Source organism: Chelonia mydas, chromosome 2 (genome assembly GCF_015237465.2).
Source record: "Chelonia mydas isolate rCheMyd1 chromosome 2, rCheMyd1.pri.v2, whole genome shotgun sequence".
NCBI classification, from domain to species: domain Eukaryota; kingdom Metazoa; phylum Chordata; order Testudines; family Cheloniidae; genus Chelonia; species Chelonia mydas.
Genome location: NC_057850.1, coordinates 93580214 through 93604754, shown reverse-complemented (window position 1 = coordinate 93604754; position 24541 = coordinate 93580214). Strand labels below are relative to the sequence as shown.

Below are 24541 nucleotides of genomic sequence, written 5' to 3'. Positions count from 1 at the left end.
CAACCCTGGGTTCTGGTTTGATAAGAAGACCACTTTGCCTCTCCTCAGACAACCTCTTAGCATCTCTTTTGCTATGCCTCTTCTCTTGTGAATACTTTTCCCAAATAGAGATAGGGATTACTCTCAGTTCCTTCAATGCAGGCCCACCTCAGTCAACTCTAGGGACAGCAATAGTCTCTTCCCTGGCCCCAGTGAAGCCACCAACCACCTCTGAGGCTCCCAGCAGCAGCCTCTGGTTTCCTAGGAGCAGTTAGCAGCAGCTCCTGGTACAGAGCTCCACACAAGCAAGCTCAGCTCCTCAGTCTCTCACTCTTTCCCCAAGGCATCATGGGAGCTGTGGTCACTAAGGCTAGATTGCAGTACACAGGATCTTCCCAACTGGAACACTCCCAATAAAATTCAGAGGGCCCTCTAGTAAAGGGAGCCTACATTTTGTTAACCAAAATGTATTTTGATTAGAATTAGCCATCTTAGGCCTGGTCTACACATGGGGGAGGATCGATCTAAGTTACGCAACTTCAGCTACATGAATAACATAGCTGAAGTTGACATACTTAGATCTACTCACTTTGGTAAGTCAACTGCTGACGCTCCCGTCGACTCTGCCTGCGCCTCTTGCTCCGGTGGAGTGCCGGAGTCAAAGAGAGAGTGCTCGGCAGTCAATTTATTGCAACTTCATTAGACGCGATAAATCAATCCTGCTGGATCAATCGCTCCGGAAGTAAGTGTAGACATGCCTTTAATTTTAAAATGCACAGAAATATGTGAGGATGGTGAAGGATCATCCCCTTCAAAAATGCTGCATTCAGGTACAGTCTGCCCTATGTATTAGGCTTCACTTAATGGTACTGTTTCCTTAGTGACCCAATCTGCTGATGGATGCACTGACTCCTCTACTGTCCTTCAGAGGTTTGTTTATTAGACTGGATGGCTGAAATGAAACTGATAGGATATTTTCATATTAAAAGAGGGAGGATGGGAAGTTATTCAAGGTTATTTAAATGACCAGCTGAAGGATTCAAAATATTTATATGCAGTACTTGTAATGGCTTCTTTTTGAGCCTTACTCTGGGGTTTGTCATATTCCACTCTTCCATATTGGAAAAAAAACTTGAATTTACAGAGGAATTATAGATTTGCCTTTTAGAATCTGTGCTCCAGTTAATGAAGAATTCATTAAGACCTCCTTTTGATGCAGACCATGCTGATAAGCAATTGCCGATTAATTTTATCTTGACCTTAGATGATAAACACATTATAGCAAATTACTTCTTTCCCTCTAGCCAATTGTTAATTTATCTGATTAAAATACTGTAGACAGATTTATCTGTTGCCACTCATGCTGATCATACATACAATCTTTAGGTCTTCAGTTGTTGTCTGTTAATTAAAACATATATGCAAAGCATATAGTTTTCAGAGAGGTAAAGCAGTGATTTTTTTAAGGTGTTTTTCTTTTTCTTTTTTGCCCTCTTACACTGGTTTTCCTCTTTCGTTTTGGGTGAAGCCTAGAGACAGCAAATGTTAATAAGTTATGGAAGCAAGTCACTTTGTTGCAGTGGTAGGGTGGGATACTACTTGACTCATCTGTGAGTGGAAAACATAATAGTCCCATGCAATGTGCAGTTTATTTTCTTGCCTTTGGCAAAAAAAATTAACTGAATACAACCAGTGCTCTTGTTACTTTCCAACACTTACCCAGAATGCTAAGTTGCCGTATTATTGTCAAGCTGCTAAGATTTATTCTTAGGGAAAAAAACCCTCTCTCTTCCTCTGACCAGTGTCAATGAGAATTTCAACAGAAAATGATATTAGCTAGGAGAGCTCTTGTGCAAATATCAGGCAAGATGGACAATTTTCATTATGAAAATATTTCATTTTGTAATTTCAGGTACAAACAAACAAATTCCCATTTAGTGTTAAAGATGTTTGTGTAATATGGACAAGTGATAATCCCAGGTTAGAAATGTGATGTGAAAATATAATCAAGTAAAAAATAAACGTTGATCTAAGACACTAATACTTGACAATGATGCGGCAAAAGTCTTCACACTATAACACATTCTAAAGCAGCCTTATTGCTTATTTTTTTCTGTGAATTGCCTGCTTGTGAATGCCACTAGATTGACAACTTTCCAATTGTGGCAGTTCTGAAATCCTCTGTAATTCATGGAACAGGAAAGTTGATACCTTTGCAAGCTTCCCCAGCTGCCCATGTTAATGTGATTCAACCCCAGCATAGAGGGACATTTTTTAGAAGTGAGAAGGTAGTTCAGTCCTCATGATTATACAAGCCTTGGCATTTGCACTGAGACTACCTGCCAGAGTACCAATTCTGGAGGGGATTTTGTGTAGTGAATACCAGTGTCCACTAGGAAGTGGATGGAGACCATCTATTAATTTCATATTTGCTGATGAAATGTCATAGATGCTGTGAACGCTTCATCACGGAACTCTGACAATGAATCTCAGTTTTGATGGGGCAAAAAAACCAAACATGCTCTCCTAGTCCTGGGCTTCTGCAGTACAGATTTTCCTGATTATGGTGAATTTGAATATTTGGACTCTGGTCTCCAGAAATGAAAAGTTAATGTAATAACCCACTGAGCCACCTCTCTATAATAAGCTTCAATTCAGCAAGAGCCACGTTCAGATCAAAACAACCTCTGTTATAAAGCCTCTATTATAAAGGTTTGCAGCATAAAAGTGAACTATAATCAACACAGAAATCTCAGGTAACTTTATTTCTCCTTGGGCTCACTCCTGCTAGATGCTCAGTTCTCTTAGGAGATGCTGAGCTGCCACAACTCCAGTATCAGTGTTAATTGAGGCTGTTCAGCACCTTTCCATTATTGCTCAGCAGCTTGCAGGAACAAGCCCTTAGTGATAGTAATCAATCTACATCTAATTTTATAGATGCCGCTCATCAGCTTCACAGGCAGCGCCGAGTTCTTTAAATGTAAAGTGTGTAAATATAGAACCTACTGAACTGTTTCTGTGATTGAGAAGCCTGATGAGACTCCAGGGCTAAAAGTTAAAATAATTTCTTGTAGTTAATAATGGGAAATTTAATGTCTAGATCACATGAATAAAACATAAGTTTTACTATTAAACTTCTGTGCTAAGTATGCTTCCTTAATATTGTCTTCAATGCATGAATGTATGAAACTGAAAAGCTATTAATATTCATTTAAAAGGTTTGCATCTACCCTTTCTTTAAGTTGTCTGATAAGAGATAAAAATAGTAACCTCAACATGGTAATTAAAGAGAAAATACAGGTTAAAAATTATTGTCCATTGTTTGCATCATTCTTTAAGATCCATTCCAAATAGTTTAATTTGACCTCTTTCTCCTACAAAACAAGCAAGTAGATTTTTGACAGGTCTCTAACTCAGTTCCTGAGATAGGGGATAGGATAGGGGGAAATGTAGATTCATTCTACTGACTGGGAAATAGAATTACAATACCACAGGTGGTCTGTTTTTTGGGTTTTTTTCTCCTCATACAATGCTCCTAATACAGTGCAGTCCGATTTTATTTTATTGAAAATGTAATACTCTATAGAGCCACAAGAAAATAAAAATGTATTGGGAAGCAACCGTGTGCATGTTAAAATGGGAACTAAAATCTTCCTGGAAAGTTCCTGGGTGAGGCTATCTATGGAGTTTAACCATTTTGTTCCAATCTACAGATGACAATGACATTAAATTCTGAATTCTCTGAACCATTCAAAATTTGGAGTAAGGAACCTCTAGTGTTAGTGTTAGCCTGTCTTAATGGCCTTGTCTAGAGGGGTTGTATAACAGAATTACTTATTTAGAAATGAGCCCCTGGAGAAGGAACATCAATATTTTTTTTAGAATAATCAAAAACTGAATATACTGACTGTATTGCTATCTGGAGTGGTTCACAACCATGAGCTCCAACCTCGAAGCAGACTGTCAAAAGCAGGGCAAAAAGAAAAGGAGGACTTGTGGCACCTTAGAGACTAACACATTTATTTGAGCATAAGCTTTCGTGAGCTACAGCTAGCTCACGAAAGCTTATGCTCAAATAAATGTGTTAGTCTCTAAGGTGCCACAAGTCCTCCTTTTCTTTTTGCGAATACAGACTAACACAGCTGCTACTCTAAAAGCAGGGCAGACACCCCAAACTGGTGGTATGTTCTATAATTAAATTTCACCAACCCAGTAACAAATGTGAGCTCCTGGATCACTGTAACAGTCTGACCATGGAATCACAGACAGTCCCCTTGGGCACTCCAGTCTATCTTGCCACGCAAGCTGGAGTTAGTGGTAAGTGTACACTTCCACCAAAAATCACAAAATATTCAGGTTTCTCCTAGCCCCAAGAGACCAGTCACTTACCCCAGATCAATTTGTGCCTTAGATTTCACACCAAAGACAACACTGGTAACCAATCATATAGTGCACAAATTAAGGATTTATTAACTAGAAAAAATGAGACTTATTTACAAGTTAAAACAGGCAACATATGTATACAAATGAGTTCAGTCTAGGGTTCGAAAAAGTGACAGGGATGTAGAAATCTGTCTTTTTGGGGCTTACCCAGGTTGACCCTTGGGACCTCTGCTTTTTGTTTCTTAGCTCCAGCCTTTGTAAGAGTCCAAACAGCAAAGAGATGAAAAATCTTCATGTTAAGTATCCTTATTTTCCTCTTCCAAAATTCAAGCTGATGGGATGTGATTTCTTACATGTAGCACTTTCAAGGGTGTAAGAGGGCCATTAAACCAGGCTTTGTGTTGTGATATCCCATAATGGCCCATTTTGTCTTGCTAGTTCTTCTGGATAGACAAGGGAACCACTTTTGGTGCCTAGGTTCACAAGTTCAGAGCAGGCATTTTTACAATTATAAAGCAAAGCTTACAGCACAGGATAGAGACATTACAAGTAAGATTAATGCATGCATTATTTTACAAGCATTTTTATAGAGTCTAAAAACATTCCTACAAATTCACCACCTATCCAGAGCAATATAAACATATAGGTGAACTGGTTTGGTTTCCAGCTATGAATTTGTTGTTGCTCAGTTGACCGACTTGGCAAATCCTGGCATCTGCTTTTACCAGAATCACAGTGAAATAGGCTGTGGATTTGTTTTCTTGGCAACAAAATCCTTCCCTCTCGTGATTAACTTTTAAATTTGGTTGATAAGTTCTCACAGGGTCGGCCCACAACATTTTGGTCCCTGAGGCGGGGAGCTCAAATGATCCCCCCATGTCCCTTTGGTACTGCTCTGCTACCTACCCCAATAAAGGAGAACTAACAACTTAAAATGCCTTGTTCAAAAATTTTAAGCAATGCTTAACTTTCAAACGCCTGAAAAGCAAATGTAACTTTTCTTGTCTGCATAGTAAACACTGGCATTTTTATCTGTTTGAATAATCAAAGTGGTGCTTTCCGTGCCTTCTTGGTTGCAAAGATGTGAACTGCTTCATGAAGGTCCACTGCCTGGGCCAGCTCATGCTTTATTGAGATGGTTGCAAGGCGGACCAGCCTCTCCTGTGTCATTGTGGATCGTAGATGTGTTTTTACTAACTTCAGCTTGGAGAAGTTGCCTTCTCCACTGGCAACTGTTACAGGAAGGGTTAGAAGTATGACCAGAACCACAAAAGCATTTGGAAAGAGGGTGGTCATTTTATTTGTGTGCATATATTCCAGAACAGCCTTTGGAGTTGATCCTGCTGAAATCTATCTTGAAAGGGCTTTCAGTTCATCACCTATATCACTCGCATCAATATCACGCATGTCGTTATGTATCAACACTGTCTCTAATGACCTGCATTGCTGATGTATGTCTTCTTCAGGTATAGTGACGAGTTTTGGAATATCATACAACATCCCAAATATACTGCTGTGTTCCTTGAGCTGCATAAAACGTTCTTCAACTGACTGTATTGCACAATCTAGCACGTGGTTAAAGAATTAAACTTTGAATTGTTGTTTGGGGTCTCTTATGGGATTATCGCATGCCTTGTAATCAAAATGTCTTCCTCTTCAGTGACTCTTGTATTCTTGAATAGGTGGGAAAATAGCTTCAGTGTGAAGTTCCTCTGCCAACTTCTGTGCACTCTTCAGAACGTTTTGAAATCCCTCATCTGACTGGTAAGACTGTAGGTATGACTTTGCTTTGTCCAGTTGTTCCATTGCTCCAGATATATCAAGGTCAACACCTTGGAGACTCTTGCTTACAACATTTATTTCAAACAGTATGTCATGCCACAACACTAAGCCACACAGAAATTTGAAGTTATGTATGTTTCTGGTGATTCCATTTCCCTCTGCCACTGTTCTCTCATGAACAGTTTCTCTCATAGCATTATCCTCCATAATGGCAAATATGGCATCATCTATCTTCCCAATTTGGTGTTTGATAGGCTTTATTGCCTCCACTCAACTTTCCCATCGTGTGGCACTCAGTGGTTTCAGTGTCAGAGAGGATGTTCCCAGATGTTGCTTTAAAATTTGCCATTGATGAGTTGAAGCAGAGAAAAATACATAGATGCTTTGAATTACATTAAAAAATTCAGCAGCCTCACTAGAAGCTGATGCTGCATCACTGACCACCAAGTTCAATGAATGAGAACTGCATGGGACAAAAAAAGCTCTAGGGTTTAACTCTCGGATCCGTGTCTGCACTCCTCTGTTCTTTCCTCTCATGTTGGCACCATTATCGTAGCCCTGACCTCTCATGTCATCTCTCGCAATTCCCATATCTTCCAGCTTTTTAAGAACACATTTGTCATACCAGCTCCTGCAGTATCATCAATGTCAATAATTCTAGAAAACGCTCTCTGACAGTCACCGTTGCAGGGACATTTTCACTAGGTTCTGTTGTTGTTACAAAATGCACCATTGAAGTCATTTGTTTCATATGGCTGATGTCAGGTATGCCATCCAGAATAACAGAGTAATATCTTGTTGACTTCAGATCTGCCACAATCTTCTGTTTGACTTTTGTTGCCAGTAACTTTATGATCTCATTTTAATTGTTTTTCCAAGGTAGTGGTGTGTGTACATTTCGTGGGTGGTGACTCTTAGGTGCTCCTGGAGTACAGCATCAAACTCAGCCATCAGCTCCACAATTTTAAGGAAGTTTCCATTGTTTGGCACGTACAGCTGATTTGAACTGCCACGCAGTGCTAGGTTTTGGGCAGCAAGCATTCTTACAATGGCAATGAGCCTTTTCAGAACATTTTGCCAGTAAAGAAACACTGATGCAATCTTCTCTTGATGCTGATCATCTATGGTGGTCTTTAACATTCGTCTCATCTCAAGCTCTTTCCACCTAGGGAATGCTCTCTGGTGATTTGCTGCCTTCTCATGGCATGCCGGATTTCTAACCAGATTTTTCCAGTCCTTTTGTTCCTGTAGCACCCAATGTGGCTGGAACATTAGACTGGAAGAGTTTGCAACAAAAACAGTGTGCAGGATTCTGGGTTTTTGAGTATCTAAGCCATGGCCTCTCCACTTTGTTACCATTGGGGATTTCACACCAGTAATGTGTTAGATGGAAACTTCTATTTTCATTGTCTTTAGGGAACATGAAGTTTTTCACTTGCTGTGGGCCCTGCAGTAAAAGGAAGTCCCTTAGGCTGCTGCTCAAGTGGGTCCACAATCCTGGATCATCTAGACTTAAGGAATTAAACTCAGCAGCAGCGGTTTCTTGTGACTCTACCACACTCTTCTCTGATCTACACTTTTCTTCAGGAATGTACATGGTTACATCCATTTGAGATGGAGATATGGATGCTGCAGTAGCTGCCAGGTCACCTGCACTCTGACTAACTGGAAGATCAGGCATCTCTTCACCACTCACATCCTCGCTGGGGCCAGAAAGGCTCACTGTGAACATTTGTGTCTGTGTATCTCAGGAGAGCTCCTTCCTGCTTAGATAGAAAAGCTTCCTTTGCTTTCTTTCTTTTTCTGAATGCTGCCCCAGAGGGGCATTTTCTTCTTTCCCTCATGACTGCTGTTCTGTGCCAGCTATAGCGGCTCTCAACACTCAATTGAAGGGGACAAATAAGCAGGCTGGTAGCAGGGCCTGAGTGAGGGAAGATATCAGTGTCTTAAGGGCCTAACTGGCTCCTACTACTTCAGTTGACTGCCTGTTCTCCTCAAGTGGGTTCAGGGAAGCAGCAGGAAACAGGAAGCTCCCTGAGAAGCTGGTGTTAGTTAGTCCAGGCTCCTGGGGGTGCTAGAGAGGTACGTAAGAGGCTCCTCCTCCTCTCTCTCCCTGCAGCTCCTGCTGCTTTCTGTTATTCCCTCTCTCCTTTTCTCCTTCCTGCCTGTTATGTCTCTTGTACCCTCCTTCCTCCAGCACAGCACTCCACCATCTCTGTGCGTCTAGAGCAAAGAGAATACAAATGCACCAGCAGCAGACACAATTTTCTACACTCTGTGCCCTAGTGGCGCCCCCCCCAACAGTCTGGCACCTGAGGCGGCCACCTCAGTTTGCCTCATGGTAAGGCCAGCCCTGAGTTCTCACCAAATAGAATATTCTAAAATTTCATACTAAACACTAAAGCTGGGCAGATAGTGCTTGAATTGTTTTTAATGAATGTACTTTAGCCATGTGTGCCTGCAAGGGCGGCGGGAAGATACCAGTGAAAGGATGATACTCAGGCCTAAGAATAGTAAACTATGCTTTAAGGAAGGAAGGATTTATGCTCCAATCTGCATGGGGAGCCCCTAGGATGCGCGGGGGGGCTGCAGGGGACTCTGGTCGTTTGGGACAGCTGACCAGGCAGGAGTCCCCCGGGGGGAGTCCTCTATGATGTTATATTCTCCGCGCTTATCTCAGGGTTGCATAGGGTCAACAGCTGGTTACATTCTTACATGTATAATTTATGCTTGTTATATAAACTGACTTGTTTACAGGCAAAAATATGCTGAGCTATGCTACGGTATCTTTTGGCAGGGTCTGTCGGACAAAGTTCATTGAAACTGCCTGCATCCTCCGCTTACATCCAGTCACGTACTCAGTCTACCACTTAGCTTCTTGGATCTTCCACAGCCTTGCCCCTACACCATGCTCCCTTTGTGATCACTTTCTGCAAATATTCTAGCCAGCATGTTCTATGGGAAATATTCACAGAAACAAATTTCACAGAAATGCTTGTGATCGTTCAAGAAGCAAACAGTAACAATACCATATGACTTCTCTGACCAATAGCATCGAACCATTTCAATTTATAATATTTGAAAATTATTGAGCTGTAAATTGTTTTAAAAACTAAAATAATTTTGAATAACAGATTTGAGGGAAAAGTGATCTTATACCAGCTATTATAAGAGCCCCAAAAGAGGTTACGCTGGTTGGGTAAATTATGGGCCTGGTTCTCCTTTCAGGTACATTGGTCCATACCATGTGCAACTCCAATGAAGTCAGAGTTACACTGGTGTAACACTGGAGTCAGAAGAGAATTAAGCCCTATTTGCTGTGAATTCATGTTTCTCATTAGAACTGAGCAATGTGTAGCAAATTTTTGAACCTAGTCTCAGAACAGCTATCCTCCTTGATTACCTTTAAGAAATCCAGAACAGTATTATCATGCCCCAAGTATGCAAATAATGAATCAGGGTTTAAAATAGTGAATTGGCTCAGATAATTTAGTTACATACCCTTATTTCTGATGGATGGCAAAAGTTTAGAGACCAAAGTCTTAACATTGAGGATAATCAAGGTTTGGTAACCTCTTCTCTTTTCATTAATGTTGTTTGGGGAGATTGGCAAAGGGAAATATTTAGACTTTCTTCATTGATTTGTCAGTCCAAATTCAGCCAAGCCTAGTGTTATATTATTGCAGTTTACTGAAGTACCAAGGAGGCTTTGTATTGCAAAACTATCTGGGCTTTAAATCCACGTTACATTTTATATGAACCACTACTTTTCAGGAGATTCAGAGAAGTTTCCTCTTTTGGCCCATCTCTATTGATGTTGTGCATGTTTTCTCTTCTGCAATGAGTTTGCTGTTCAGTCAAGTTCAGAGCGGATACGTGTCCAGAGCAAAACCTCACCACTACAACTGGCACTTTGGTGGCAGCCTCAGCAGAATGTCCAAAGGTTGAATGGACCTGAAAACTGAATAACTTTTTCTACTTTCACAGTGTGAACTCAGAGTTTAAGAACATTAAATTAATAGAGCCCTATGTGGATACAAAATTTATATCCGCGGATGTGAATTGGCATCTGCAGAGCTGCAGGGCTCTACCAGGAACTGCAGCAGTGCAAGCAGCAGCCCGGCGGGCCGCCGCTCCTAGGAGCCAGCACCCCGCACTGGCAGCTCCTCCACCATGACTGTACCGCCCCTCTTCCCAACCACTAGGGCAGGTACAAGGCTCACTGGCAGCTGTCCCTGGTCACGCTAGTGCAGTGGGTGGGGCTGGGGGCGATACAGTATGCCATAAGAGCTGCCAGCATGGGACACTCATTCCTGGGAGTGGCTGCCCAGTGGGCAGCTGCTCTTTCCACTGCAGTTCCCGGTACAGCTGTCTAGCTCCACGGATATACTGCGGATATAAATTTTGTATCCATGCAGGGCTCTATAAATTAACATAGGGCATAATACAGGAAAGATCTTAAGTATTTGTTTAACTCTAAGCAGGTGAGTAGTCCCACTGAAGTCAGTGGGGACTACTCATGCTTGAATTTCAGCATGTGCTTAAGCGTTTTCCTTGACTGGGGCCATTGTGAGGAAGCTTGCATTCTTGTTATCAGTGGTGTGCCTATTGTATGGATACATACAGAATGTTGGTCTTCAAGACTGTCAATCCAGAATTCTCCAGAAGTACTCAATAAATTAAGAAAGAAAGTTTAATGGAGTGACATAACTAGATATCCTATAATCTTGGCTTCTAAAAAGGTAGGGAGCATATCTCCACTTGTACAAAAACATGCTTGCATGGTTCTAATGTCATTCAAAAACTCTGCAGCTATTTGTGTGTGCTTGCTGAACTATGTGCTCAGGAAAGAGATATGACCAAAAAGATTCCCAAGGGTCTGCAGGAAATCCTGAGCCAAACCCTGCAGATCTTTGGCAGGTTGTGTAGTGTGATAGTCCTCCTTATCTTCCTGGCCATATTGGCTTTCGTTGTTGGGTCACTGGCTGCACTGAGGGGCAATCACAGAGTACAAAGGATGATACACTTCCAGTTAATGAGCTACATGAAGTAATTCATATGGCAGCTCCCATTTGCACAGCATAGCAGAGTGGGGAATGTGCATCCTTAATGTCAATACATATTTGTCTTAAATTCCAGTACTAGGCAAATGTCATTGTGGAGAAACTAAATGAATTCTTTGCTTCAGTCTTCCTGGCTGAGATTGTTAGGGAGATTCCCAAACCTGAGCCATCTTTTGTAGGTGACAAATCTGAGGAACTGTTACAGATTGAACTGACACTAGAGGAGGTTTTGGAATTAATTGAGAAACTTAACAGTAACAAGTCACCGGGACCAGATGACATTCACCCAAGAGTTCTGAAAGAACTCAAATATGAAGTTGTGGAACTATTAACTATGGTTTGTAACATGTCCTTTAAATCTGCTTCTGTACCCAATGACTGGAAGATAGCTAATGTAACGCCAATATTTAAAAAGGGCTCTAGAGGTGATCCTGGCAATTACAATTTCTAACGTCAGTACCGGACAAATTAGTTGAAACAATAGGAAAGAATAAAATTGTCAGACACATAGAAGAACATAAATTGTTGTGCAAAAGTCAACATGGCTTCTGTAAAGGGAAATCATGTCTTACTAATCTATTAGAATTCTTTGCAGAGGTCAACAAACATGTGGACAAGGGGGAATCCAGTGGACATAGTGTACTTAGATTTCCAGAAAGCCTTTGACAAGGTCTCTCACCAAAGGCTCTTACATAAATTAAGTTGTCATGGGATAAGAGGGAAGATCCTTTCATGGATTGAGAACTGGTTGAAAGACAGGGAACAAAGGGTAGGAATAAATGGTACATTTTCAGAATGGAGAGGGGTAGCTAGTGGTGTTCCTCAAGGGTCAGTCCTAGGACCAATCCTATTCAATTTATTCATAAATGATCTGGAGAAAGGGGTAAACAGTGAGGAGGCAAAGTTTGCAGATGATACTAAACTGATCAAGATAGTTAAGACCAAAGCAGACTGTGAAGAACTTCAAAAAGATCTCACAAAACTAAGTGATTGGGCAACAAAATGGAAAATGAAATTTAATGTGGTTAAATGTAAAATAATGCACACTGGAAAAAATAACCCCAATTATACATACAATATGATGGGGACTAATTTAGCTACAACTAATCAGCAGAAAGACTTTGGAGTCATCGTGGATAGTTCTCTGAAGATGTCCATGCAGTGTACCGCAGCAGTCAAAAAAGCAAATGGGTTGTTAGGAATCATTCAAAAAGGGATAGAGAATAAGACGGAGAATATCTTATTGCCCTTGTATAAATCCATGGTATGCCCACATCTTGAATACTGCATACAGATGTGGTCCCCTCATCTCAAAAAAGATATACTGGCATTAGAAAAGGTTCAGAAAAGGGCAACTAAAATGATTAGGGGTTTGGAACGGGTTCCATATGAGGATAGATTAAAGAGGCTAGGACTTTTCAGCTTGGAAAAGAGGAGACTAAGGGGGGATACAATAGAGGAATATAAAATTATGAGTGGTGTGGAGAAAGTGAATAACGAAAAGTTATTTACTTGTTCCCATAATATAAGACTAGGGCCACCAAATGAAATTAATGGGCAGCAGGTTTAAAACAAATAAGAACTTCTTCTTCACTCAGCATGCAGTCAACCTGTGGAACTCCTGGCCTGAGGAGGTTGTGAAGGCTAGGACTATAACAGGGTTTAAAAGAGAACTGGATAAATTCATGGAGGTTAAGTCCATTAATGGCTATTAGCCAGGATGGGTAGGGAATGGTGTCCCTAGCCTCTGTTTGTCAGAGGGTGGAGATGGATGGCAGGAGAGAGATCACTAGATCATTGCCTGTTAGGTTCACTCCCTCTGCGGCACCTGGCATTGGCCACTGTCGGTAGACGGGATACTGGGCTGGATGGACCTTTGGGCTGACCCAGTATGGTCATTCTTATGTTCTTATGTGAACTGTTAAATGATTTTCATTTGATGATTTGAGACTTTTGTAAACTTGGTCATTACTGAGTTTTTTCCTATTAAAATGGTATCTGGGACTAAATCTTTCTATTATAATTGACATGTACATTATTAAAGGGAATGTTTCACTTGTGATATTTTGCCCCTTTTTCTAACAGTAGCTTTATATTTCCTTTTCACAGGATTCAGTACAATACATCCATCATAGGATGGCTTTGAGCTAAAGATTCAATACAAAAAAGGAAGGTCACACATCAAGATAGCCAAAAATCTGATTTGTTCAGGTGGTTGAATGCCATTCATACATCATGCTTCAGTGCTTATCTTTTATATAGAAGTGTCATGCTTATAACATATAAAGGTAATATACTTCTATGGTCTGACCACAAGCTGGTTATGATTTTTTTCTGTGAACTGGTAAAAAGGTAACCACGTACCATGACAATCTCTGGAGTAATTTTTCATTTTTGCATTTGCATAACTTTTCTGTTTATGATGCCTGTTTCCATAGAGAAGGCTTATTATTTCAGTATTTGCACTAATGATTGAAACCAGCACTTTGATGGAGCACTGCAATGCTATCATTACTATTCAAAATTAGTGCCGCTGTATTTTGAAGTCAGTATCTGAAGAACAAAGAAGCTGGACACACCAGTCACTAGAAGATCCAAGCCATTGCCGAGGCAGTATTCAACTGATCGCAAAAAAAACTTATTTCTGCACTTTTTGAGTATAATAGGTACTTTTGACTGGCTCTGGCAGCCCCTTTGAGTTGGAAATCCCTTTTCCTAAATACAAGTGACTTGATTCTTGTTTACACTTAGGTCATATTACTCTGGAAGTATATTTATGTCAGCTTTAAAGCCAGAGCACTGTAAAGGGGGCCTTAATATAAATGAGAACTAGGAACAAAATAGATTAGGGCCATATTAGGGTTGAAGTTTCATTTACATGATATTGCTCTCATTTCACATCAGTGTAATGTAGAAATAAATCAAAATAGATCTTCCTTATATATATTTGCTATAGCTACTTTAATGTACATGCTTGTCACTGAGCACCTTCCAGTACTAAAGTTACTAACATTACTAATGTCTCTATATGTTGTCTGTTCTCTCCTCCTCTTCCCAATGTTTTGTTAGGGTTTTTTCTTTGTTTGCTTTGATTTTAAATATACACGTTATGTTAAAGAAGGCAGATCAACAAATGTACCTCGGATTTGGAGCGAAAGTTGGTGAGGTTGGCGATGCTCAAACCGGCCACTGAGAAAGTTCTTCGGCTGCACAGATGAGCTTTACCATTATTCTATGTAGTTCCCTTGTGCCTGAGGAGCATAGTTGCCAACCACGACCTCATCCCAGAGCTTTAGATGTTCTCTTAAATGCTCTGTTGCTTCAGCCCAGGGTGTTTTGAAGATAAGGACTGAGCCCTTGAATTTGACTTAACATTCTATGGGAAGCCAACATAGAGAGAAGATGACAGGTTTGATGTGCTCATGGTAGCCTGTGTTGCTGTGGAGATACACAGCAGCGTTCTGTACTAATTGGTTTTCTTAATGGCTGAAGGCTTCATATCCTGGTATAAACTAGATTGCTTAGCTTTTTAAGTATTCCATGTATAAACCGTGGGACCAAAAAGAAAAGGTAAATAATTCGGTAAATAATGTGTCTGGTAAGGGCATATATTTTTTCTGTCACATTCCAGCTAGTCATATTTTACTGACTCTCATTAGTTTGAGAATATCTGAATGCATTTTTAGACCTGAACTGAAAGAGCTTCAGCTGAGTGTTTTGGAAAGTGAAATGATTAATTATGCCAACAAGATCTAAACATTTCTAATTTATATCATTTTTTGATTGGTGGTCATGAGGGATATTTTCAAAGGTCATTAAAATGGTGGAATGCAGAATTAAATACAGATTATTCAGAGGATAATCAGTGATTGATATATGAGCGGGTTAAATTTGTACGAATAAATACTAAAACACCAGATCATATTATTTAATTTTCAGTAGAGCTTATAAATGGCTGCAAAACTAAAAACCATGATGCATAACTCTATTTTGCAGCTGTTTAATAAATATAATATAGGGAACTTTGGTTTTATGCATGTGGTTTGGAATTGTAGAAAGATCATAACATTTTGGTCAGGAGGTAAAGGCAAAAATTTATGGATGTGATTGACTTATTTCTCACTGGATCTTTGAATTAAAAAAAAAAAGAAAAGAAAAAGAAATCATGCTAAACAGACATCAAAGAAAACTTATTGGAAAAACATTCTCTGTAGCAATCTTCCCATCCCCATATAAATAGACATTGGACAAAGAAATGTATATAATCAGTGCCAGAATAGATTAACTATATGTGTGTATCTATCTGATTAGAACATACACAACACAATTTATAATATCACTTTGGGCACAGGGGAGAAAAAGAAATTGGTTCAAACTATTGTCATGATGGTCAACCAGTTTTGAGATTTATATTTTCCTTGGCAGGTCATATTAAAAATGTTGTCCCAGATTGCTTTACTTCAGTAAGTGGCAAACTCCACTAATGCTACTATGAAAGCAATGGAATTTCATTGGAAATCTGTTTTGCAAGGTTAATTTGTCCATTACAACGAATAGCAAATGATAATTAGATATGCCTTTGAGGTGCTCGATAGTGTAACGATCTTGGGGTTCATTAAATAACAAACCAGTGAATGAGAGAGGAATGGAACTGCAATAAAACAAATGGGAGAACTTCTGTAGTGAGCTGCTGCACACCCAGGCAGTGTTCCCAACCCCCACCTCCAGGGCACATCTCCAAATTCCCACAGTCATAATACTGTTCCTCATCCATTGGATGATTTAGTTGGGGATTGGTCCTCCTTTGAGCAGGGGGTTGGACTAGATGACCTCCTAAGGTCCCTTCCAACCCTGATATTCTATGATTCTATGATTATAAGGGAGCATCTCTAAATCACAATATTTCATAAGCATATCTCTACAGATAGAGTGCCTTCTTCCTGTGTTTTTTATCATGTGTTCTCTATTACTTTAACTAAATAACAGAGCCATAACTAGGCATTTAGCACCCCGGGGTGAGCAAGCATATTTGCACCCCCTATCATTTTTTCATCATTTTTCCACCCAGAGGCAACGTGGTCTGGCACCCTGGGCTTACGTGCCCCTCCCACTCCTCTCTGGATTTTTTGGTTGTGACCCACCAACTCAGATAGGCTGGGTGACTGGCTGAGGTGAGTCGGGGTGAAGGTGGTGCTTCTTCCCTGAGCCCCATCGTGCAGGGCCGGCCCAATCAAGCTGCTTGGCACGCTGGGCAGCTGCCCCGCTTGCCCTGCCCTGGTGACAGCCGTGCTAAATAGGAATTCCTCTATAATTACATATTTCTTGCATTTCAAACATCACATACCTTCCTGGGGCAAAATATTCTGAGTGTTAACTTACTTTTATTAACCTGTTTATTGTACTTGGAACTGATTGTGACTCTAAGTGTTGCTAAAACTTGTATCCATGCCTTGTCATGTTGTAATTTTAGTCTTGTGTAATGTTTCATGATGATAAGATTTTGTATGAAATGAAATATAGCAGAGCTAAAAATGACTTGTAAACACAGATTCTCAGTGCTGTGCTTTGAGGTACTCTCCTTTTAAATTAAAACTCTCTTTACCCTGTCAGCTTGGGAAGCAGCCAGTCACACTAATAAAATGTCTCCAGTCAGTTTTATGAGCAAGCAACAATACGTTCCACAGGCGTGTGTGCAGCCTCATCGCTATGCGTGTGGTGAGGTCTGATGTGTAGCTCTATGTCTTAACATGCCCCTGGTGTGTATGTGGTATATTGGCTGTCGACTGCAAAAACTCAAGTGTTTTGTTGCATGAAAAAAAAAGTATTTGGATTAAAAAGAAACCCAGTTTGAAAGGTTAAATCTCATACACTTATCAAATATTACCTGCAAGAGAAAATAAGAGCTAGCTGGAAAAGAGGAAAAGGTTTTCACAAACGTGTTCAATTTTTTCTCCCTTTTTGTATTAATGTTGTTTTAATATAAAACGTTCCAATCAGCTCTAGAAAATACTTACATCGTCATGTGTTTACCATAATCCTACAGCGATCACACAAGAGTGATTCAGAGATCCAGCATGGAATATATAAAGTTGTCCTTAACTAGGCATGATTCTTGCATGTTCTTTGCATAAAAGTCCTCCAATAAACTTGATCTTGGAATTTTGCCAGCGTGGGTATTTGATGTAACTAGCGACTATATATAAATCCACCATGTCATGTAATTAACTTTACACATGTGAGTAGTCCCAGTAATCCCACATAAAGTTAGGCACTTGTGCTTGCAGAATTTGCATGTGCCTGTATGTGAGTGTATATGAGAGACTGTGGGTATGTGTTCCAAATAAAATGCCACTGACAACAGCTCTAGTCAGGCACCCTTGTGGTCACAGGGCATTAAAGATAAAGTAACTCATGCTTTTGTTGCTTGTTCTTTAAGGCCTTGCCGCATTCAAATAGCTGTAGGCAATAGGGCAGCCAGGAGGGCAGCTTCTGCTGTTCCACTACCACTGAATACTAATAAGTTGCAGGTGGTTTTATTTATGCCTGTGGCCAGTTTGTACACACTAATATTTGAATATGGAAAGGTGGTGGTCTGGGATGGAGAGCGAGAAGTTTGGGGATGATTCTACTTGTGCAAAGTCATGTTTCCTTTATTGAAATATAGTTGTAGTCCAGTGATATGCAGACCTCAGTGGTTCAGGAGCCAAATTAGTGATCACCATAACCCAAAAGAGCCACAGTAGTGTAAATTCATTATTTCATTTACTATTTGTATATGCTATTCTCACAGCAAAATGACTGACCAAGTATTCTACAATTGCTTAACAACATAGTAAAAGCATCCTGATTGGGAATAATTAAATCACACTGTGTTTTAATATGTGCTACAAAGAGCTGCAGGAGCCACATTAAAGAGTCACTTGTGGCTCCCAGACCTTGCTCTGAGTATCAATCTTGTAGCCTCTTGGCCACCACTCGTGTAAATTGTTGTCTGACCTCCCTGGTCCCCACCTTAAGAAATACTGTGATAATTCAATATGAAGACCACAATGATTGCCTAGCTCAATAAAGGGAGAGCAGGTGGTGAGGGAATGTGGCTCTAATACAAATATCACCACTGGTGAGGAAAAATTGCAGCTAAGTCTTCTTGGTTTTTTCCTCCAAAGAAGCTAAAAAAAATTCAAAGTAGTGCACAGGACTGTTGGGTTCACACTCTTTGCAGTTCTCTTTTTGATGCTTTGCCCTTTGGTCACTAATGAGCTCAAATGATTCCTCTATAAGTCTACAAGACATTCTGGTGTGTAACTGCCATGCTTTGGAAAGATCACACCACAAGCAGTTTTAAAATTAAATTGATCCAAAAGTAGGATCAAGCTAAAACCTGAATAAAGAGAATATTAGTAGGTTATGCAATTTAAAATAACTTTTTAAGGGAGAGAAAACCAAGATTATACATAATGTAATTTAACAATGTTTCTTTAAAAAAAAAAAAAAAAGCACCCAAGCTTTTATACAGTCAGAGTGAAAACAAAAACTGTACTCATTGCACTTTTATGTGGTCTTAAAATGTAGCTGTAGTCAGAAAAGCATCTGGAAAAACTGGAACCTACACACATGAAAGATGTGCTCTTTGTGTATATGTAGATTCTTTCCTGCTTATTTAATGACAAATAAAGTTCGTATTGCATTTTAGGCACTATGCTGGCTCTGTAGTGCTAATAGGAGGTATGCTAGTTAGATGCTATTCCTCCTTGTGCATCAAGAAACCCATGATGCCATTTTTAGAATCACTTTTCAAGTAGGACTGAATTTTAAACATGTAGGACCAGGTTGCAATACCTTTACTCAGACTGAACAGTACCTTACATGACAAGCAGTCCCACTGGACTTCAATGGGAGAGCTTGTGGAGTAGGGTACTGCTCGGCATGAGTAGGGTTTTGCAGTTTAGCCCATAATATTGGCTATCACTCCAGTGCTTAAGAGCCCCAGACATGGACCGGACCCTATTGTGTTAAATGCTGTACAAACACAGAACAAAAAAAGACAGTCCCTACCCCAAAGAGCTGACAATCTAAGTATAAGACAAGAGACAATAGATGAATACAGACAAACAGGGAGTACAAGGAAACAGTGAGACAATATTGGTCAGCAGGATAGATTGTCATCCCAGTGATCTATAAGCCTTCTGTCTAAAGTCGATGATGAATCAGAAATAACCTCTCCTGGCTAATTTAAATCCCATTGCTAAACCAAAGCCTTTTGGCAAAACTGAGTTGTACTGTATATATGGAACTGAACTATATGCTATTCAGATCAAATAAAAACTCTACTTAAAGTTAAACAGAGGTAGTGTTCTTTCTGTCTGAGTGGTCACTGTGACAGGGGTGCACCATTCATCGCTGGTCTGGTGCCTCCTCCTGGTCACTCTGGGGATTATCTCTCGAGGCTGATGCCCCTTCCCATAGTCGTACACTGTCTCTCTCTCTCAGGTCTGCAGCGTCCTCTTCATGACTCAGCTTTCTGGTTAGGTCACTCAGCATTTTCCCCCTTCCAGGGTATATCACAGTCTTTTCTTCAGCAATCCTAGCCAGTCTTCCCTTTCACTGCCTCAGGGGCCACTCCTTCAGTGGCTGGTAGGGGAACCCCGGCCCACCCTCCACTCTGCGTTCCAGTCCAGGGAACCCTTCACCTAGCAGTTCTGGGCTTTCCTCTCCAAGCCGTCACTGTTCCTTCCCTGGCCTGCTTCCTACTCTTCTAGTTCTCCTCCTTACTCTGGGTGTACGAGCTCCAAATCTTCCTCCCTCTTCCCAGGGAGTGACTGCCCTTTCCCAGCAGCAGCCCCTTCCTGTTGCCTGCTTCCTGGCTTTATAGGCCCCACCTATTCCTGCACAGCTGAACGTGGCTCTTCCTTTAGGTGCAGCCTGAGGAGTTAATAGGCCTACCTAGACTCCTGAACCCCTTTACTGTCACCCATTTGGTTATTGTGGAGAAAATAACTCTTAAGCAGCTTTTATAAAGTCTTTTTTAGGAGGTGTCATGACATATTTTATATAATAAAATGTAGCAAACATGGAAACTTAGCTCATAGAGCAGAAATAATTTGAAAAAAAAAATGAAATGCTAGAAAACAGTATAGGCGCCAACTTCCTCTCTACTAGGGGTGCTTCAGCCCCCTGCCACACCCCCACTCCACCCCTTCCCCCAAGTCTCCACTCCGCCCCTCCTCTTCTTGCTCCTGCCCCACTCCTGTCCTGTCTCTTCACCGGCTCTTTCCGCCCCCGAGCACGTCCCGTCCTCCACTCCGGGAGGTGCTGGGAGGGAGGGCGAGGAGTTGATCAGCGGGGCTGCTGGTGGGTGAGAGGCACAAGGGGGAGGGAGGAAACTTGGCTGCTGGTGGGTGCTAAGCACCTGCTATTTTTTTTTTCCGTGGATGCTCCAGGTCTGGAGCACGCATGGAGACGGTGCCTATGGGAAACAGTCTTGTTAAAAATCAGACTGTGCCTCTCCGGTGCATCAGGTGCTAAGGCAGTTGAGTCCCAGAACACGTCTAAATGCTTTTTCTCTATGACACTTAAAGACACATATTGCCAAGAGGTAGAGATTTCAAAGAGCGGCCAGGAACAAGAGAAATTAACATGGCACCCTGAGTCTAACAGCCTTGGTACAGGGAGGAAAGGGCCTCCAAAGAAAGAACATAAGAGGAGCCTCACAGAATGATCCTATTCCAAGTTTTCTATTGTTTCTCTCCAGCTTCTGGAAAGACAGGCTTTCACTCAGATGGCTGTAAGAGCCATCTACCCACACCCTTATTTAGCACATATATTTGATTTTTGTTTAATGTTTAAGCCCTTATTTGAGCATACCTGTTTCTTTGCATTTGTTTATCTGTAAATTGGGTTTAATATTACTTGCCCACTCCCAATGTAATAGTCCTCAGTGCTTTCTGCTCCTCAAATGAAAGATGCTGTCAATGCAAATTATTTTTTTAATTAGAAACTTTGGGGTGTGTTCTGCAGCAGTTTTTCAAGTAAGTCAGTCCACAATGACTCACTGCTGTAATTAGGGAAAGCTGAATGTACAACACGTTGGATGAATACTCATCCCAGCATATTTGGAGTTTCAGATCAAGTAACTCGCTGCAGATTTGCACTAATCTTAGATTTCCCTACAGCTTTTCATATTTGCTCTGTAACCTTTAATGGCTACACATGAATCCTACTGGGCTATTGGGAGTGGAGGGGGATGCCAGCTGATGACTTCTTCCAATATAGCCTCTTGATATGGAATGTATGTAGCTGTGTTAAAGGAAGTGAAATGTTTTGTGGCCAAGTCACAGCCATGCTGCACCTCTCAACACAACTTGCAGCTTCTAGAATGCCAGGCAAAGTGCAAACAGTTGCAATTACTGAAACAAGCCACTAGATGACACTTTCAATGAAACACATTAAAATCACAACCCAGGTATAGTCTAATGCCTCTTTTAATATCCCCCATTGAGCTGTCATTTTGTATTCTTTCTCTTGAAAGGCTTTCATTGAATTCTTGATTACTTTGACTTTTCTATTGTTCCTGAATACATTAGAGATACTATGGAATTGCCTAAATGCACTCCACAGGTATTCTTGCTGTGATTGCATTGTCCTATTCTTCAATTCTCACCCCGTCTTACTGTTGTAATGGGCAATTGAGAGCTATGAAAGTTTTCTGGACTCTAGCAGGAACACCACTTTACTTACCCAAGGCTCAGTATGTATCGGTCAGTCTAAAATGCCACATTATCAAAGTCCTGGGAGTTGCCAAAAATAATTGTTATACAAGTATCTTTTAATGGGCAAAGGTAGGCCGGCTGTGTCTTTTTGCCTAGGCAACAATATTTTTAATAGCAATAATGGCGAGCCATAAAGCCTCTTCACTATTTTGTGACATAGATTCCAGTGCTCTCAGTTCCAGCAGAAGTCAGTGACTCACATCAATGCTGGAGATGCTCTGCACCTTACAGGATCAGACTGATAATTCATTGACGTTCTTCAGTTATAACAAACACTCTTCGAACCTGAGCAGTCCAGCCATTTCCTGGTGCTTATTTATTTTCCTCTGTTTGTCACAAGCTTTCATTTATTGAGATCTTTTAGGCAAGTGAGTAGAGGTATTGTGGAGACTTTAATTAGTCTGTTCTTTAGGACTGCACACAGCTGTACTATTTTTGTATAGTGCTCTTCAGTTATTAATCCTGTGGTGACGAAAAACAAAACCTTGTTGCAGATCAGAATGTTTCCATCTATTTACAAGACTCTGGCTATCACTTAATTGCTGGGGAATCTCACCAATTTCAGATTTGCTGGTAGAAGGCCAGTAGCAATCATGCTGCTTTGAATCTAAGTATGGCACGAATAGTCAATTTAAATGTTCCTACATTGGTCTGGTCATCCACTGTAAATGTAGCCCTCTTTTCCCCTGTTCACTGAATGGTTTTCAATCAGTTCTCATTTTGGTGACTACATCATTTTTAATTAATCATTTTAAAGTACTAAATGAATCATTTATCTGAACCCACATATAGCTAGAGGTGGTTGAAATATTTTTTGGTCAAGATATTTTCCTACCAAAAAATGGCACTTCATCAGAAACAAAACTTTATGTGGGAAAATGTAGATTATAAAATATTTTTAAAATTATTTTAAAAGGAAATTTCAAAACAAAGGGAATTTTAGTTCTGGTGTGTTTTTTGGAAACCAATTTTTTTATACGTTCAAAATTTCAGATTTCAGATTTTTGTTGTTTTTCTCTCTTCCTCTTTCCATTGTTCCTTTTTGCTGCTGAATTCAACATAACGAAGGATACCTAGATTGTTTGTATTTTGTTTTCAATTTTTGTGGGTTTTTTTCTTGTAACTTTTCAAAGTTCTCTGAATTTGTAATGGTTACGGAGTGGCAAAAGGAAAAATAATTACAGACTTCCCAAGCTATCATAGAATAGTACAAGGGAAATGAAAAAAAGAAAGGGGAAAGTTTGAGGGTGAAATGTAAATTTTTAAATTCTATTGCAAAAAGAGGAAGGGGAAAGAAACAAAAAATTGAAGTTTTCAAAAATTATTTGATTTTCAAAACTCTAATGAAAAGTTGAATTGAAATGAAAAAAATATTCAAATCAAATTGAGATTAAAATTTCCAATTTAGTTTCATTTCCAAAAGTAGAAAAAATATCAAACAGATTTTTCACTGAATTTTTTTTTGCAGAGAAAAAAATGGCTTGTCAGCCACCTGGGATATTAGCCTCTGGATTGTCTGTGACTTGTACACTTGGACGCTTTACTAATTGCCACTTTTTTGTGGTGTTTGAATGGCCAACTAATTCACATGATATTATTTCTGCCCTCTGGTCGAATGACTACAAGCTTTTAAACAGAAGAATGACAAATAATAAATACAAAACAGCTTACATTGCAAAATCCATCTGTGTCTTCAGATGACTGATCATTCAGGCTACAATTAATGAAACATTTGGGATTCAGATACCCTGTGGCCATCCAAATGCTTGTGAACAACAAATATTACCCCACAAATAACATCCACTTCCACCTGTGAAATTTTCAATTTCTCTGTTCTTATTGACACACACTGGTGCTAAATCATAGTTGTGGTGCAGATGAAGAAATCTTTCTTTTGCTCTGTCATAAAATCTATGAAAACTGGACCAGCAGAGCTGTTCTGAGCATTGAGCAGCCTGCTAAATACAAACTGCTTCCATTCAGTATTGCCAGCAACAGGGGCAGTAGTCCTCAGAGTATTTCTCTTTGTGCTGAACTTGTTGTTCACTGATAAGATTGATCAGATTTAGATCAGTTTGACAGAGAAGGGTGTCAGAGCAGGATTAGCTGAGTTTTCTTCAGTCTCTTCAGTGAACAGCTACACTGCTGATTTTTAGCCGCACAGCCCAAGCCCTGTGAGCCTGAGTCAGTTGACTACGCTCTGAGACTTGGTGTTGTGGGTTTTTCTGTGCAGTGTAGATATACCCTTAGTAACCATTTTCTTTTTATTTTAACATCATCTTAATAAAATTATTAAATCTGATTCAAATCCCATTGAAGTCAATTGGAGTCTTTCCACTGATTTCAATGGGCCTTGGATTTGGCCTTACTGAGGTTCTACAGATTTGCTGCTGAGGCTAAGATCTTTGCATTGTTGAGAGATAGTGGGGAATTATTGTAGAAAGTTAGATGACAATTGTCGCTCTCTATGGGAGGACAAACAGTGGTTGGGCCTTTGTTGAAACAATGATTGCATCCCTCTTTTCTGAGGGCTCTACAATAGATTCTGGTGGGCTAAATGTATAT

The 24541-nt window shown here is 40.2% G+C and overlaps 1 long non-coding RNA gene across 1 annotated transcript; it reads left to right on the top strand.

Moving 5' to 3' along the window:
* Nucleotides 1–6071: 6071 nt before the first annotated feature.
* On the top strand, nucleotides 6072–17110 carry LOC122464509. The gene is made up of 2 exons (XR_006288603.1): nucleotides 6072–6126; nucleotides 13317–17110. It is a non-coding gene; the product is annotated as an uncharacterized LOC122464509 (long non-coding RNA).
* The last annotated feature ends 7431 nt before the right edge of the window (nucleotides 17111–24541 follow it).